Genomic DNA, 18,820 nt, shown 5'->3' on the forward strand with positions numbered 1-18,820 from the left:
GACTGGGTATGTTAAACCCAGAGAAGAGAGGACTTCGATTAGAGATTGCAACTACCTTCACAAAACAGAAGACCCACAGTGACTGTAAGCTTTATTGTGAGGGTCAGTGTTCCTGCTGGTTTTACTAAAATAGCCATGTTTCGAGCATTTTCTTTGCATGGAGCACTGTATATTTTCTATATGTAATGTTAGATACTCTTTGCAATAATGCATTGAAATAAATATAATCCATTTTTTAAGTGGAAAAACTGAGGCTTACAGAAGTAAATAAGTTGCCAAGGGTCACCAGTTCTAACATAAAGAGCTAGAATCTAAAGCCACAACTGTTGGATTTCAAATGACCTACTCTTAGTCACACTGTTATTGTGACTACAAATTATTAAGATCATGTATATAACATGAAAAACAGTAGTAAATGCTCCATAAATAGACCATGTCTTCTCTTTCTTCTTTCCTTGCATTCTTTCTTTTTTAATTAGAGGTGGTTGCTTATTCTGGATAGAGGAATGACTAGCAAAAAGGGTAGAAAGTATTAAAAGGAACACATTTTATTTCAATTTAAAAAATTTTTTTCTTCTTTTTAATTTTTGTGAGCACATCGTAGGTGTATATATTTATGGGTTACATGAGATATTTTGATACAAGCATGCAATGCATAATAATCACATCAGGGTAAATGGGGTATCCATCATCTCAAGCATTTACCCTTTGGGTCACCAATAATTCGATAAGAAACACATTTTAAAGACCTGAGAACAGTCCCCTCTTGGGAGGGTCTCCCTCATGAGGTGGTTCGTGTCCCCCGGTTGGAGATACTCCTGCACAAGCAGCTCTATGGCTGTTTTTGTGAAGATGCTAGTAGAAGGCACTTGGCCATTGAATAGGGACTTGCCCTAGAGGCCCTTAGCTTTTTTCTAATCCCCATATTCCATGGAGGACTTCACTTTGCTTTGGCAGCATTTAACCCCCTATTATCAGGTATGTTTCTGGACTGCAGGTGACTACCAATGAGCCAGTATTCTTTGTCAGCAACATTGTAAGTGTTCTTTTATAAGAAAATGGGGACTGGGTGTGGATTATTAAATACACCTGTATGTTTAAGGCAAATCACTGATTCAGCATATCCAGAGTGGCAGAGCAGCCTCTTGCCTAAGAGTGAGTGTGTGTTTTAATAATCTGTTACTGTTTATTTGACACATGGCTGTCTGGGTAAATTTAAATGATGTGTATTTAGGAACCTTGATATAAACCACTACCTTAGAAACATAGTCGTTTATCAGGGACTAAATTGTTGTTAATAACCTTCCCCAGGGGAATTGCAAGCAAATGATTATGTATTTGGTGATATTGGGCCTTCAGTCAGACACACTGGAAAACTTAATCTTCCATTTCAGAAGAATAATAGGATGTTATATGGTAGAACAGTGACAGGGGCTGCAAAATAGACTGCATTATTTTCTCACAGCATTAGGACAAAGGCAGGATTGGGGTGCACATGAATTCGGATTCAGAATGAGCTCAGTTTTGTGCTAGAAGAATCCTTGTAAAGACAAGTTGAGAGCTTTCTCATGGAAAGAATCATTGATTGTTTAAGCTGTAGGCGAATTTGAAAATCATCTAGTCTAATGTGATAGTCGAATACTTTAATTTTTACTGATGGAGAAACTGTAGCACAGAGAACTGTAGTGGGGGGTAGGTGGAGGATTCCTGTTCAAAGTGTCAGAGTAAGCAATGGAGGAAGCCAGGGTGGAGGAATGCCAAGATTCCATCCTTCATGGAGACTTCAGCAACCGTGTAAATATGAAACAGTGAAGTAGCAGCACCACGCATGTGAGCAAGTAGCTTTGCCAGGTGATACAGTCAGGAACTGTAGAGATCCCCAGGCACTGGGATAAACAAGGGACACCTTATGGAGGACTTAAATGTTTGAAGTGTCTTGGCCTGCAAATGACCCTCAATTATCAAAGAAGAAACCCCAGGGCTTTACTGATGCAGAAAACATTGGTGCCAACTTGGATGCAGGGCCAAGCATAGCATAGTTGGGAAATTGTCTGCCCTGAGCAGGCATGGAGCAGGGGAAGATGAGATGGGACAGATAGAAGCACCAGCAGATACCACAGCAGTGTCTGAGTGAAGGACAAAAAAAGTCCTGACATCTAAGTATCTATGTGATTTTAAACTTTTGGAATTTTACAAATGTTGTAGCTGTATCTGCCTAGATAACGTAGGACCTGATAATTATAAATATTTCTGGTGGAGGACTTTCATGATTTTGTCCTCAATCAGGGTATTGGGTGGAGGGTAACTGAAATGTCACCTCCTCTGTGTGAAGCCTTTTCCAAAATGTCTTGTGCTTAATTAGTTTGCTTACTGCTAGAGTAACAACTTACACATTGTCTCCAAGTTTCTGCTTTCTTTCTACCTCCCCTGATACTCTTTGTTATTTAGGCTGACGCCATGTATGAATAATCTTGCTATCTCAGACATCTAGCACAGTTTTCAGGAAATAATAAATGCTCAAAGTATATTATGAGAATAAATGAAAAATCATGAACATTATGTATACAGTACTTTCTATTAATAGTTTTCTAAAGTGTTGCACATCAATTATCTTTTTAAATTCTCACAATTTTTCTGGAAAACAGCTCTAATTACTATTCATATTTTAAAGATGATGAAGCTTGTTCATAGAGGTTAATTGTCTAAGATCATGCAACTAGCAAGTGACAGAAATAGGGAGTCTTATAACTCCAGAGTTCTATGGTCTTTTGCAGGGTGGAAGCAGATTATCTGGAATAATTGCCTTAAAATCATTTTGCTCCTGCAGACCCAGCTGTCATACTAGAATGCAATCGACAAACTAATGCACAATGACACTCACCATCTATTCAGCTGCCTAAGCTAAAACTGTCAGTCCTGTTTAAACCTGTATATAACTGGGGACACAGCCTTGGGGTAAGAGAGACAACTAAAGTATAAACAAAGGGGCCTTGGTATCACAGAAGAAGAAACTATCAGCTCTGAGTAAGGAAACCTGGTCAGTTCTTTCTGAGAGCTTAGTGATAGACCAGAATGTTAGAGGATCAATAGAAACCTGGAATGCTAAGAAAGGAAGAAAGTTTTGCTGGATTTGATTGAATGATTTGACTCTAAAAACAAGACAGTGTGAATATGTAAACATGTCTGAGTACTTGCCAGGGTCCTGGGGGTTGGAATGCAGGTGAGTCGTGGATTATGGAGAAAGATGGCGAGCTTAGAGTGGTCGGGTGATCTAAAGAGCTACACACACCATACCAGGGAGTCTGGACATAACATTGGCAGCACAAGAGCTGTGGAAGGGCTTTAAGCTGAGGAATGACTGGGACAGACATGTGCCGCAGGAAGATCATTCTGCTAACTTTGTGGAGAGTGGACAAACCCTGACACACATAGCACTTGGGGAAGTTATCACAATAATCTAGATCAGTGTTCCTCACACTTTAGATTTACATTACCTGGGGATATGGTTAAAATGTAACCCTGATGGAAGAGGTCCAAGCATGGCCTGATATTCTGGGTTTCTAACAAGCACCCAAGTTTTGAGCAGCAAAGAGCTAGGAGAGAGAAAACAAGAGCCCTGCTGAAGCCTTGGTAGCAGCAATGAAGAGCAGGGGATGCCTCTGAGGCACTTCTGAGGTCCCAGGAAAACCAAACTTGACCTTTACATTGTCTAGCTATGTTCTACCAGGTATTCGCTGATATCTGCAGCCCATAGGTCTTCTTCTGTACTTCTAAGGAGTTTACTATGCCATGAGCTATTTGGACATTCAAGCAGATTTCTTTCTTTTTTTTTTTTTTTTTTTGAGATGGAGTCTCACTCTGTCACCCAGGCTGGAGTGCAGTGGCGCGATCTTGGCTCACCGCAAACTCCGCCTCCCGGGTTCATGCCATTCTCCTGCCTCAGCCTCCCTAGGAGCTGGGACTACAGGCGCCCGCCACCACGCCCGGCTAATTTTTTGTTGTATTTTTAGTAGAGACGGGGTTTCACCGTGTTAGCCAGGATGGTCTCAGTCTCCTGACCTCGTGATCTGCCCGCCTTGGCCTCCCAGAATGCTGGGATTACAGGCGTGAGCCACCACGCCCAGCCTCCAAGCAGATTTCTTTTTTAAAAAATAAAAAGGTATCAAATATGTTGTTATTTCCTGGTTCCCTATGACATTACAATTCCCTAAAGGTCACAGATTAAATAATAATCTTCTTGCTGCACTCTAGTAGGCACACAGCAGTTATACTAAAAAATATTTATTCGACGTGATATGTTCCTGAAACACATAAGAATATTGGCTTTTTTTGTTGTTAAAAGTAAATTATGCTTTTGGTTCTGGGAAAGTAAATGTAAAACTCACAAGTTAAAGTCAATTTCTGGACAAATATTTTATGTTCAAGAATCGTTTGTAGTGTGAATAATTATTGAATTTATCTTATTTAATAGAGTTATATGTTTATTAATAAATGTCCTTCCCCATCATCTCACTTAGAAAATTAACCATAACTGAAGTTTTTTTATATAAAGAAAATATTCATATCTATGCACTTTTAAGGCAAAGCCTTGAGCACCCATTTGGGGCTCAGCATGCAAACCTAAGGATTCAAGAATTCAGTGAGGACAGGGTGAGTTATGGTCCTTTGAAAGTGATAAAGTCTGATGGTAGGAATGGTAATAGCTGACACCTTTCTTCCTCAAGAGAATGGAAACAAATTGGCTCTAAATTCGATTGAGTTAACTCTGATTCTTTGAAATTGCTTTAGATCCCTGAGCTGGTAGAGTCTGGGCATGAACTTGGCTTAAACTCTAGCAATAAAATGTCCTTTTAGTTCCATTAAGTGTAGAAATGAAAAGGCTGCATGGTCTAAGTAAAAGGTCATGGCTTTTAGAGAAAGACAGATGTGGGTTAAAACCCTCCAGGCCTTATCAAACACCAGAATTATGGAGTAATTGTGGGCAAGTTATGCAACTGTGCTGGGCCTCAGCATCTTCATCAATAAAAATGGTGAAAACCACACTTGTGAGGCTTAGACGGGACCTAGAGTTGTCAGTGCTCAGATGTCCTTTCTCTTTCTCCCTCAATCCTTTTACATTTGGACTTCAAGACCAAAAACTGGCATATGGGCCAACTAAAAGCTCTGATGCTAATCATTATAAGAAAAGAGATTCTTAAGTTGTAATAAGCTAAATAGTAGCTTTGGTTTCAAAATGTTCTCTGAATATATAAAATGGCTTATGTTAAAAAAATGTGGGTCATATAAAGCACATTGAATGTTGTTGTATTCTCAATGTTAGGGCAGGTACAATGTTGTGTTGTACAGTGTGCCACCTTTTGGTTGGCTGGATAAAAATAAAATAATATCTTCCTGGAAGATTGGATTGATGAGAAAATACAGATATGCCAGTCATTCCCGGTGAGATCACCTCCCTTGGAAATTTTCCTAAAGCAGATATTCCCCTTATTTTAACCTTGAGCTGTGTTCTCCTTTGAAATATTCTTTGTTTTCTTTATATTTTAATATATACTCATTATTGTATTAAATACTCTAGTATTGTAGTATTTAATACTATATTCATTAGTTTTGTGGTCACTTATCCTTTTTGGGTCTCAATTAACCAAACGCAAAACCCTGTATTCTCAATATGACTCACGACTATTTTAATGAACAAAGTACTTATTTATGCAGTAAAGGGATTCTTTATCAGAAATAGTCTCAATATGTTTTAAGAAAGTATGTGCAAAAATATAATAATTATAGCCAAAGATACAAATGGATGTAAGAACCTTCGGATATAATTTAGTCTATCCACTCACTCTGTGTGCTGATGATAGTAACAAGAGCAATATTAATAATCACCCTTATTTTGCATAATAATTTGAATTTATATAACATATATGCTTCAATTGCTTAGTCTAATGAAACAAATCATCCTGTAATTCACAGATTGAAGCCAACTCTATCTTTTTCATGAGTAATCTTCATCTTTTATTTGTCCAAGAAATATTTATTGAGCATGTAATATGTGCCAGGCACTCTACTCAACTCTAGGAGTATGGTAACTGGCAAAGCAGATATATACCTGTTCATAGGGAACTTCTGCCCTAGTGGAGGAATACAGAAAATAACCAAATAAATATAGAGATGATGGGAAGTGTCACAAAAATAAAAAAGCAGAGCCAAGGGAAGACTTTAACTGCTGGAGGAGACCTAGAATAGGTGGTCAACGAAGCTTTCTTTGCTAGGTGATTTTTTTTTTTCCATTAAGTATGTAAAGGAAATGAGAGAGAGCAAGCCAGAGGGCTGTCTTGGAGAAGAGGTTTCCCAACAGAGACAACGGTGAATGTAAAGGGCCCAGGTGGCAGTGTGGCCAGCTTGTTGTAGGAGACCGAGGCGACAGGTGTGTCCAGGGCAGAGTAAGCCAGAGAGGATGGAAGGAGATGAGGTCAAAGACACAGAAGGGAGGCAGAGTGAGCCTTGTGGGCTGTGATACTTTGCAGTTGATGTGGGCGTCCTCACGGAGTTTTAAACATATGACTTATGATTCCATTCTCTCTTTTCTTTTTTATTTTTATATTTTGAGATAGAGTTTCTCTCTTGTTGCCCAGGCTGGAGTGCAATGGCGCGATCTCGGCTCACTGCAACCTCTGCCTCCTGGGTTTAAGCAATTCTCCTGCCTCAGCTTCCCAAGTAGCTGGGATTACAGGCATGTGCCACCACGCCTGGCTAATTTTATATTTTTAGTAGAGATGGGGCTTCTCCGTGTTGGTCAGGCTGGTCTCAAACTCCCGACATCAGGCGATCCACCCACCTCGGTCTCCCAAAGTGCTGGGATTACAGGCCTGAGCCACCGTGCCTGGTCCCATTCTCTCTTTTAAAGGGTTACTCTGTTAGCTTGGAGAACTTGCGGGGTGAAGAGTTGAAGCAGGATAGAATGACCATTTAATTTATTACCTAAACCAGGGCACATTTGACAGTGAAAATTGAAACTATTTATTACTACGCAGTAGAACTGTAACAGCCATTGTGCTTGGCAAACCTGGGTATGTGTTTACCCTAAAGAAGGCAGACCAGTTGGAAGCTACTACCATAGCCCTGAGGATGTGATGGTCAGGCAGCAGGCTCCCTGCTTGTGCCAGGTGGTCTCCATTTGCCCTTCTGGAAACACTTTCTACCTGTCTTCGCCTTGCTCCCTGCCCGAGGAAGCTGGCCTATAAGGAAATCTTTGGTGTGCTCCTGTGTCCTATGGCTTCAAGGTGAGTTCAGCCAAAGGGGAACCCCAGCTGGAGATGAAGCGAGGGACTATTTGTTCCTCTGGCTCCTTTTTTAAAGGTTGCCTTAAACTAGCTGTGTCCCTTGTTCCACCTTTCTAGACAGCCTGCTAATGTGACCCTTTCCCCTTCCAGTTTCTGGTAGCCTTTCTCTTCCCTGGTAATTTCTGGTAGCCTTTCTCTTCCCTGGTCTCTTTAGTCCTGGAGCTGGCTTCAGTTGCCACTGGCAGCCCAGGGTTCTTCTACCATCCTTTGGGGTCTCCCTATCACCCAACCTGCACCTTTATTGTTAGTCTTTGTGCAGACGAAGTCTTCTTGAGTTATCCAAGTTTGGTTGTGCCATCTGTTCTTTATGGGAGAATGCCTGGTACACCGCCCATCCCTGTAGATAGTTCTAGGAATGAATCACTGCAAGATGTGCCTAGCTAATGGGATCTCAGGTACAGCAGGCCTTGGAGTGGCCTCCATAAATCATAACGTGCATTAATTTCTTAAGGGAACAAAGAAAAAGCAAAGAGGATACTTTTCTTCTGTGACTCCCTTTAAACTCAGGAATTCATTAAGGAGCCCTTGAAAGGAGGCATTCAAGACAAATCTTAAAATACTGTTTTTCAACTGCAGCCTGAAAGGACTGTTTTATATTTCAAAATAGGTTATCATGTGCCTTTATAATGAGGAGAGTTTCTCAGCAAAGGCAGCGCCAGATTGTGCCTTTGCCTTTCAAGGAAGTTTCCTTATTTGCACACCACTGAAAGGGTTTCACCTCAAGAAGGTGGCAGAGAAGAGGCACCGCTGGGTGATGCTGAAGCATAGCTTTGTGATGTTGAAAAAAGGGAATCAGAATAAGAATGATTTAAATCAAAAATAGTTCCTTAAAGTCAGGGTGAACAAAAAAAATTGAGTTTGATGCCAGATAAAATGCAAAATAGCTTCATGGGAACACTCTGGGTAATAGGGAAGTTGTATATCAGTTTCAATGACCTTGGGAATCTGAGTAACCAGGAAATTTGAAGTCTTGTTCCTCACATTGTCCTGGAAGGAGGGGGCAAGAGAGGGTTAGAGCATTATTACAATCTCTAGGAGCCCCACACTAGCAGAAGACCTGTTGGGAAGCCATCCCTTAAGTCTCCATATTACAAACACTTCATACCTAGCAATGTTTTAGAAATGAATAAATGTCTATCAGGTGAATGAATAATGAATGAAGTAAAGAACGAGAAATTAATTTCAGGATACAGGAAAATATCATGCCATCCATAAGATTTATTGCTTCAAATTGAATTAAATTGGTAAGAAGAATTAGTCAGGAAAATAGACTCTCATTGTGTAACCTAAATAAATGATTGCTTGTCCAATACTCTTCATATTCAAACTGTTTCTTTGAATAAAAATTCTAGTAAAGACTCATACTATTGTGATGTTCAGATTGTGATAATATCATTTCTTCTCAACTTCAACTGCTGAATGCATGCTTTTTTGATTAATGAGGATAAAAATATTTTATTACCAGGTTTTGCAAGATATTTTAACAACATTCTAAAAGAGAGATGGTTATTCCCTGGAGAGTAGACAGACAGAACTGTCAATGGACAGCCCAAGAAAAGGTGTCTAATATTCTTTAGGGGCAAGCATTGTCCAGCCTTGGTAGCAGCAGAAAGTTTGCAGGAAGAGGAATGACAGGTTCTCAGAGAGAGAGAGAGAGAGCTTGCTGCCTTTTATTCTTAGCTTCCCTATGGATTCAGTCAATGGCTTTGAACCTCAGACTGCATAGAGGCCCCAATTCACTGTTAGTCTTCATACACTTGCCCCTTAGGACAAATGTAAGTAATTGGATTACTTCTCTCATAGGCATTAGCATTTAAGCCATAGCTCATTGTTGCCCTCAATAAATAAATTTCAAGCTTCAGAAAAGAGAGTTTCAGTGATGAAACAAGTGCAATAATCTTTGTTCTTTAAGCCACAACCCACTGGTGGGACCTACTTTAAAATAAGACAAAGCCTAGAGCATTCTATAGCGTAAGATAGAACCTGACTCATACATCGTTCATCATAAATATGATATTCTTATTACTAATTAATTTAGATTAATTTTGGCTCTTCACATTTAAAAACATTATATAATTTGCAATAGGAAGGAACTACATAGATACTCTATTCCAACAAATAAGACTTCCCCAAATCAAAACCTAGTAAGTAGACGATTCTCAATTAGAACATAAATCTCTCAAATTATTGACCCCATCTCTTTCCAAAATACCATGCTGCTACACTTGATCTCTTTTGATCCCCAGTAGTTTTTCATTATACTCCTTTCCCTGCATTGTTCTGCATATTGGTTGTATTAGTTTGTATTAGTGGATATAAACTATCTAGGCAGTGAAGACTCTAAATATATTCTTCTAGCTACTATTTAGCTATTTCCAATGAAAGAGTTTCTTTGCTCCAATTATCTGAGTAATTTAAATACATAGAATCAATCTGAGTTTATACCCAGTGCTAATGCTCAAACCATTTTCTTCCTCCTTTCTGAGTAATAAAAATTTTAAAAGAACAGAAAAAGCATTAAATGAATATATTTTTGCGGTCGTTTGAAGGTCTGTAATGAGAACAGAAAATACATAATTGAACAGAGTAGTACAAGGTAAGTCATCAGTGTAATAAATTGAAACACACAGTAGTGCAAAGTAATAAACTGGAACACTTTTGTATGAGGTCAGGTGTGTTGCTTTGAAGTTGAACTGCAATTTGCCTTCCCTTGGATGGAACTGTCTCATGATTCTCCATGCTCATTGATCTACAGTCACTTAATGAGGCAAAGGGTGACCAACAGGTAATATAAGAAAATTTGCTCTACTACCCACAGGGCTAGAGATCAGCTCAAGCCTTGAATATGCAAAATTAGATTTATTTATTCTTGAGTTGATTATCAGACTAAGCTCATTTACACTGTGACATCTTACAGGTGCCTTGATGTTGCCCCCTGACTTTTATTGCCTGTAAGTATATACAATAACACCAACCACAAATTTTTTTCCATTTGCTCGGTGAACAGCAGATCAGCGATCTAGTCTTAGCTTTACCAAGATTCAGTACATGAAAAAACAAACTTTTCTTCAAGGGCCCTAACTCAAATTGGCCCCTCCAAATCCTCGTTCACTCCATACTCCACCATATCTTATAGGGCCATAAAGAGTATGAATAGATTGGTGCAAGGGATGTTTTCTGGGGCCTTCTGGAAGAAGAGATAAAACCAAATCCCAGAAATTATAATGTAGTTAAGAACTTATGGGTATAAAAAAATTTGGCAGGTGTCTGAAAACAAGCAAAATCCAATTAGCTAGAGAATTCTTCCTGGAGGTGTTTGATGAACGTGCCTTCCAGCTGGGCTAGAACTACTACTATCATTTTATTCTGTAATGACTCTCAGGGAGATCTCAAAATGTTTTATAAACATTAATGAAGCCTTAGAACCTGTCTTTGAAGAAGACTTGAATGAGCAGGATTTGGCATTCCAGATATGGAAGGGGCACTTGTTAGGAACAATCTGGTAATGATGCCTTTATTTGAGCTCTGTTCAGTTCTGGACATAAAGCTGCATCTGGTGTCTTAATTCATGGAACACTTTTTCACATCCGCAAATCTTCCCAGATAGGAGCATAATTCAGAATGGCTTTGAGGACTTGCCTCAACTCTTAATTGAATTATTCAACAGATGCCTTTGGAGAACCTACTATGTATTCAGCCTGTATTAAGCATTTTAAGGCCTTGAAATGGGGACCTGAGATAGTGAATCATGTGACAGGGAAGAAAGGAAGGGACGTGCACAGAGAAGGATGGAAGGAAAGTGAGCCATGGTAGGGAATAGTGGCCATTTAGGAGGAAAAAAACTTGGTTTGTTAAGACCTACTTCTTTTCTTTTAAACAGAGTCTCACTCTGTCCCCCAGGATGGAGTGCAGTGGCAGAATTTTGGCTCACTGCAACCTCCGTCTCCCATCTCCCAGGTTCAGGTGATTCTCATACCCCAACCTCCTGGTAGCTGGGATTACAGGTGCCTGCAACCGTGCCTGGCTATTTTTTGTATTTTTAGTAAAGATGGGGTTTTACCATGTTGGCCAGGCTGATCTCAAACTCCTGGCCTCAAGTGATGCACGCACCTCGGCCTCCCAAAGTGCTGGAATTACAGGCATGAGCCACTGCGCCCGACCTCCCCTTTTTTTTGTGGCAGGGTCTCACTCAGTTGCCCAGCCTAGAGTGCAGTGGCATGATCATAGCTCACTGTAACCTCAAACTCCTGGGTTCAAGCCATCCTCCAACCTCAGCCTCCTGAGTAGATAGGATGGCAGGTGCACACCACCATTCTTGCTAATTTTAAAAAATGTTTTGTAGCGATAGGTCTCACTATGTTGCTCAGGCTGGTCTAGAACCCCTGGCCTCAAGTGATCCTCTTGACTTGGCCTCCCAAAGTGCTAGGATCACAGGCACGAGTCACCTTGCCTGGCCCAAGACACACTTCAGTGTTTAACTAACAGGGCACTTTTTTTCCTTATTAATATTAATACATCCAGAGGCTGATGTATGTGTAAGCTGGAGATAAGCATCAATAAGACACTTCTTGCGTTACCAGTTACACTTGGAAAACCAACCTCCACACCCCTACCTGTCGTTCCAAGTTAAAAGCACTTTTTGTGAACTTATATATAAATTACTTCTTTCTTACTAAAGCAAAATTCTACTTGATTTAAGAGCAGCAAATTAAAAACTTGGCGTTCAATAGCAAAAAGTCTAAAGACTCCAAGAAGATTCTATTGCTGTTAGCAACTAATATTCTTTCACAAGAAATCAGTGGTGCTGAGCGCATGACAAGCTTCCCCCTCATTACAGACCATTTACCATTTCGAGATGCTGCATATGTCAACTTGACCTCACAGTGACCTTTCTAAAACTACAGTTAAGACAGAGGAAAAAAGGATGATAAAAATACAGAAGCTGAAGTTAGAACCAAAGCCACTTGGCTCAGTTTAGTTAAATTTACTACTAATGAGGCCAAGGTTGAGGTTAAAGCCCCTGTCCAATTGCTTACCTTTCCCTATCTCCTTGACTAGATTCTTAACAAATCTGGCTATCTCAAGTGGGTACAGCCAGAAAGCAAAGGGGCCATCGCCCAAGGAATTCATTGTACATGCCTTGCTTAGACTGGAGTTCAGGTTATCTCTTTCAAAAACAATGATAATAATGGCTATTTCCAACTGCATATTTTGGAAGTGACATTCTCCTTTTATTGTGGCTATCCTAGTACACCAAGAATTTTATTTTTTGTTCCATCTGAATACTATTTCTCCCATGCCTTCCTTCCCTTTCACCCTTAACAGAACGGTTTTGATCTCCTACAATGAGGTGCTAGCAGCTGAAAATAAAAGGAACATTGATAAGATTCTATTCTGAAACATATAGAATCAAAAGGAATGGGTTGTGTTGATCACACTGCCCCATGTAATTCTTCTCATATTTAATATGAGATTCCTTATTTCAAAGGGAAAGCCATATTTATCTCTTTCTTTAGAGTCTAGGCCCCCTCATTAGTTCATTCATTCAACCACCAATTAATACTTATTGAGTGCCAAGCAGTGTGCGAGACATGAGGATGAAATGGTGTGCAAATGAGCAAGTAAAACCCCTGCTCTGATGGAACTTCCAGCCTATTGAGAGAGGCAGACTTAATTAAGTGATCACACAATTAAATCTAAATTTTCCTGTGATAAATGCATCGGAGAAAAAGTACACAGTGCCTTGATCTAGGCAAGTGTGATTTCCCTTTGGCTGGGGCTGAGGTCTCTATATTTCTAAAAATCAGTCTTGTAACTATCCCTACTATTCAAAGCAATTTGATTCTTGGGTCTCTGGAGACTTGCACAGTAGCTATGTCTTTTTCTGTTCCCCCATTATTTCTTCAGTGGTCACTAGGGCCAAGGAGACTCCAGGGCTCTTATAACAATGTGGGGGAGTACAAGGTTCAAAGTATCTCTTGAGAAGACATACGATCTGGCAGCTAGCTCAGATCAACTATTTACTCACCCTGCAACCTTATACAATTCTCTTATTCTCTGTCTATAATGTCCTTACCTGTGAAATGGGCATGATAATGATCATCCTCCTAGGATGTGTGTCACGCTAATATGCATGGAAACAGTTTATAAATGATGAAGTACACAAATAGTGTAGCACTATTATTATTTGTGTCATGAATATAATGACAACAACAAGAAAAGCTGAAGGGAGTAAACATGAAAATTCCATGATCTTTTTCTTTTATCCCTTGTTTCCTGCCAGAAACTGAAAAGCCGCGGGTAGGAGCTCTTCATTTTTACCCAGGCAGACCTTGTCACAGCGTGAGCTTTCTAGCTTATGGTGTCCATAAATTTCCTACGCCAAAATTGGAATACACAATCTGACAAAGGGTTTTTTTCCCCCCCACTGATATATGGCTTTATTTCTATGAAAATCTACAATAATTACAATACTTTAAGATATAATTGTAACGTTTCAACTTTATATGAAAGAATAAGAGAAAATAAAATGGTATGTTCTGAGAAATAGTATGACTCAACCCTTGCCCCGCCTTTGTGAAAAATGATTGCAGATTGGAGTTTCTTCCAGTTCTGGTGGCTTTCAACGCGGGGTGAATAAATCTGTTCCTGTGGGCCACCTTCTGAAAGGATGATCATCTAGGTTCTGAAGATATTTATTTACCTTTGCCATGATTTAGAGGCAGACTTCTCCTTCACAGGTTCCCCCTGCCCTTTGCGGCTGAAAACACATCCCTCTGGATTTATGTTGCTACCCAATAGCGGGATTTGTGAGTCCAGATCATGTTTCCAGCACCACCTTGGATAAGACACATTTATCACAGCTGTGCTTCATCTTATTTGCATTATGGCTTTTAGTGTCTATATTGTTAAAACCAACGGTTTTTAACTGTGGGCTGGGAAGTAGAGTGTCTCCTAGATCTATCAGCAACACAAAATTCTGCCTTTAAAATCAGGAGAGAGGAACTTAACAGTGCCCAACTGCTAAATGTACCTCCACCTCCAGCCTTAACTCTACTGCCATTATATTAGGCATCCGTAGAGGGAAGGCCCAAGGTCACCTTAAGACAGCCTTATCAAAGAGGCCAAGCAGATGATGGATCTTAGAGTATCTGGGGCAAAGGGATCTTTCAGAAAGAGCTGCTCCCAGCTTGCCTTAGGTAAGTGGCTCTTTTGGAAATCTCAATATCAAAATATTTATGACCTGTAAGACATCAAATAACTTGAGCTAATAATGAGACAGAATAGATCAAAGGCAGAGCTGGGCTTCAAAAGCATCAAGTCAGTAAGATCAGGGTTATGGGGGTATGGAAAAGGAGGAAGGATTGAATAGGTGAAACATCAATCTGGCTATGGTTTTGTGGTGCTTGAGCAATTGCCATATTTGCAAGGATGAAATTTTGCTGCTTGTCATCTGTGAAGTGTTATTTAATAAAACAAAACCACACATTAAGTCATTCCAAAGACGATTTGCAAAACAAATTGATTTCTTGTGCCTGGTTTCAAGCACTTAAAGGGGGATGCGAGTTCCTGGGATCATAAAGAATTTTTGTTTTTTGTGTGTTTTTTGTTGCTGTTTTGCTTTTGTTTCTTATGGAAACAACAACACACAAGAAAATTCCACGTAACCTCAGTCTTAAGTAATATCTTAAATTTCTATTTCTGAACCAGTCCTATGGTAACATCTTCCTAGGTGTCTGCTGAACTATCCCGCACTGCCAGAGTTATCGTGCTATTTGTAGTATTTTACCACCATACACGTAATGCGGTCCTTCAAGAAAGGCTGCTCCAGCTGCCTCCTCGGCCACCACCTTCACCTTCACCATAGAGCTTTTAGTACACGGTGACCTCCCTGCTTCTAACTCACAGCCTTCATTGAGCCTATCACTCAGCAACTGATCACACTCCTCCCTGTGACATTTCCTATCTTGTAGTCTTTGTTGTTGTTTAGTGTTGGATTATTTAAATTTATTTTTATGATTTGTCCCAAAGTCAAGATAGCAAATTGAGAGAAGGGATCTTATATATTATATACCAATTAATTATATATTAATATTATTCACTAACTTATATATTATTAATATTAATATATCAATTATAATATTAATTATATATTTACATATTTTAAAAGCAAAATTTGATGGAGCAAATTTTGGATGTGACATGCTTTGCCAGACTATCTTGGGCAACTTAGAAAAAATGCCAATGATCTAATTTTATCACTTTCAGTAACCCCATGCTAGCTGAGAGACTACTTTGGATGTAATAGATGCACAGTATTTTTGTTACTTGCTGATAAACTCTGTTTGCATCCCTTGTAACATTATCCTGTCTAGGTAGATGGGTGTGGGGTATAGATCTCACGTGCCGGAAGGGCTACATTTGGACCAGGACATCTGGTGGCCAGGCTAAGTAGGAAGGGCTGCTCCAGAAAGGTTATCCACAGGTAGCAAGAGCCCAGAAGAACAGGAGAGGGCATAGGTGAGAGGCCCAGGAGTGATTGCGCCAAGCCCCAGCAGCATGGAGAGAAAGTAAATGTTAGATAGACAGGAAGGTTGGCAGTCAAGAGTTTCAGGAAAAACAGAGTGAAAAATAGAGTGAGAGTGACAGTGGAGCATAGAGCAAGGCAAGCAAACTGTTCAGAATTCAATACATGGACTCTGGGCATGTGGTAGATGTTTCTTTTATGGCACTTATAATAACAACCAGAACAATGGCTAAGTGATAGATATTGCCTTAAAAAATTCTCCTGCCTAATCCTATGGCTGCTTTCACTCCCTTGCTAATTTGCATAGCAATTTTAAGGCTATAACAGGGACGCGACAGGTTTGTTATGAATAGTTCCTAGATATGGAGCCTCTTGGAGAAGCACGCTGGTGAGAATGCTATTTGGGCTTTGTTCTGTTTATTGGCCCCCAGTCTGCAGGTAAAACCCATCAACCCGGCTGCCCTGCTGACCAGAACTCAGACTCAAGAGGGAGTCCTGGGAGAAGGGCTTGAGAGGATTGATACAGTTCCATTTTCATGCTTTCAAAAACAACATGGTGACTGTAATAGAGCTGGGTTTATCTCGTCTGAATGAGACTGCATTTTGAAATACCTAAATTGGAAGGCTTTTCATGTATTAGCATTTTGCTTGATGAATACCAAAGGAAGGAAGAGGTGGGAGAGAAACAGTCAACATTATTTGTAACCTTTGCAGGAGAACGAATCTTGATTTTTTTCTCTTCTGGAAGACTATTAGTTCCTTCTTTTTTTCTGCCATGAAAAGTTGAGACTGAAATTTCTCATCTCCTGGTATCCTTCTTCAGCTGGCTGAATATTCTTGGGCTGAGTCTCAGAAAGAAGTTTGTTTTGCCTCTCCAGCATATCATACGCATTTAAATGATTAGTCTCTGTCTCTCTGTGTAATATGTATATTACACACACACACATGCACACACACACACATATTATATATTTATCCTAAGAGAGTTCCTGTGGTTGAAGATGGACCTAGACACAGCACAGCTGTTACTGCCCTGCTGTCTGCCTTTTAGCAAAACCACTCTACAGGAATCCTGTTTGTGGAAATCCCAGCAAGTCTCTTGTTTCTCCATTCACAGGAATGAAGATGCTACAGCTTGTGCTTTCATAGATGCTCTGAACACAGATGTGTTTTCATCTTCTACCTTTTGGACTAAATCCAATAATAGTTACTGGTTCTCTAACACGGTTTAGCCAGTGGGCGTAGTAGAGACTGCAAACTGAGCTGAGGTGTATAAATGGCCCCTTGAAGTATGGCCAAAAATAGCAATTACGTTGGTGACTCTAACTGACCTGTGCTCAGAACAAAGTTGCTAAAGGTGGGAGTTTTATAGCTGTGTTTTCCCTTCCCTGGCAGACATGGATGCAGCTGTGCCATTTGAGAACTCTTATTTCTTCAGTAACTTGAGCTGAAAGAAGAAAGCAGTTGTTACAAATCCTATTATATAGATGGGTAAACTGAGGCTGCATGATTGTGCTGTACCCAAGGATCATCCAAGGATTTGCCAAAATCAGCTACAGAGCTAAGCCAGCTACCAGCTTCCTGACCCCAGCTTCCTGACCTTAAATCAGAGCACATGTGCTCTACCAAACATATTTACTAAATTTTACAATGAAAATAGGACACCAAGCTAGACTCTAAGAGTGCCATAGTTGTAAAATGACCTACCTTCAACTGTAACTGTATATTTTGTGCCTTTACAGAAGTGGCAGAATTCTGAAAGTAGTGCATTGTGCCCTGTTCTTTATATCCATGGTGGTTTTTAGTCTTGCAGAGAAGTATTTGTAAGGATGTGAAAATCAGGGGAAAAGGGGAGGAGAGAGGACACTGATTAAGCTCCTTCCCCAAGATCTGTACTGAATAATCCTCTATTTGTCTCAGGACCACCTCACCTTGGGTAGATCATTTAACCTCCCTGGGCCTCATAGCTTCTTGAAAAGTATAGAAGGGATGAAATGGGCTGATGTACGTAAAGCATTTACAATAGTAGCCAACATATAAAATATTTAGGGTTATAATTGTATCTCTTATGATCATCTACATCTCCAGAAAATAAAACTCAGAATTTTAAATACTTCCCAAGATTGCACAGCAGATAAGAAACTAGTACACACACCCAAGTCCAAGTCTAGAGGTTTAGTAGGACCAAAATGACATCTCTGAAATAGTCTATGTCATTTGCTGAGAAACCTTTAAATTCTTCCATGAGGCACACATTCCAAAAATGAGTAGGCAGATCTGGCAGAGAAGGGAGGGGGCAGGGTTGGGGGAAGGACTCCTTTGATGGCCAGAAAGCTGAAGATTCATGAAAGAGCAGCCTGTAGAGAGCATTACCTATTTAGCACCACTGTTCCCTGGAGGAAAACAGAGATCTTTTCTGAAATCTACAGAAACCAAAATAATTAATGGCCCAATATACAGAAGTCTTTCACATAGCATTTTTTACAGCTGACCAGTCTCCATTTTAAGAATTCTCCTACACAGTATTTTTTAGCACATTTTCCCCAGTTGTCTCAATAATTCACTTGAGGAGCAACAGATTGTTCTTCTTTCCTATTAATTATAAGATAAATTATAATTTCAGTGCTTCAACAGTAGCTATATGGACACTGAGTCATTTCAGTAGGAGCTGATTATTTTTACCTTTTCCATTTTTAGTTAAACAATCTCTGGGTTAGGATGATCAACCTGCAGATCTTTTGGCATAAAATAAATCATCCGTGGTAACACACTGACAGACTTCTCTGTAGGGCAATCAAGCATCTTCCCAGGAGACTCTGAGCAAATCTGGACTTAAGAAATTTTCTGTAGGTAGCATGAGAAAGACAGGTAGGAGGCTGCCTTCGTGTATTAGACCATTCTTGCACTGCTATAAAGAAATACCTGAGGCTGGGTAATTTGTAAGAAAAGAGGT

This window comes from Pongo abelii, chromosome 9, assembly GCF_028885655.2.
Source record: "Pongo abelii isolate AG06213 chromosome 9, NHGRI_mPonAbe1-v2.0_pri, whole genome shotgun sequence".
Taxonomy (NCBI): domain Eukaryota; kingdom Metazoa; phylum Chordata; class Mammalia; order Primates; family Hominidae; genus Pongo; species Pongo abelii.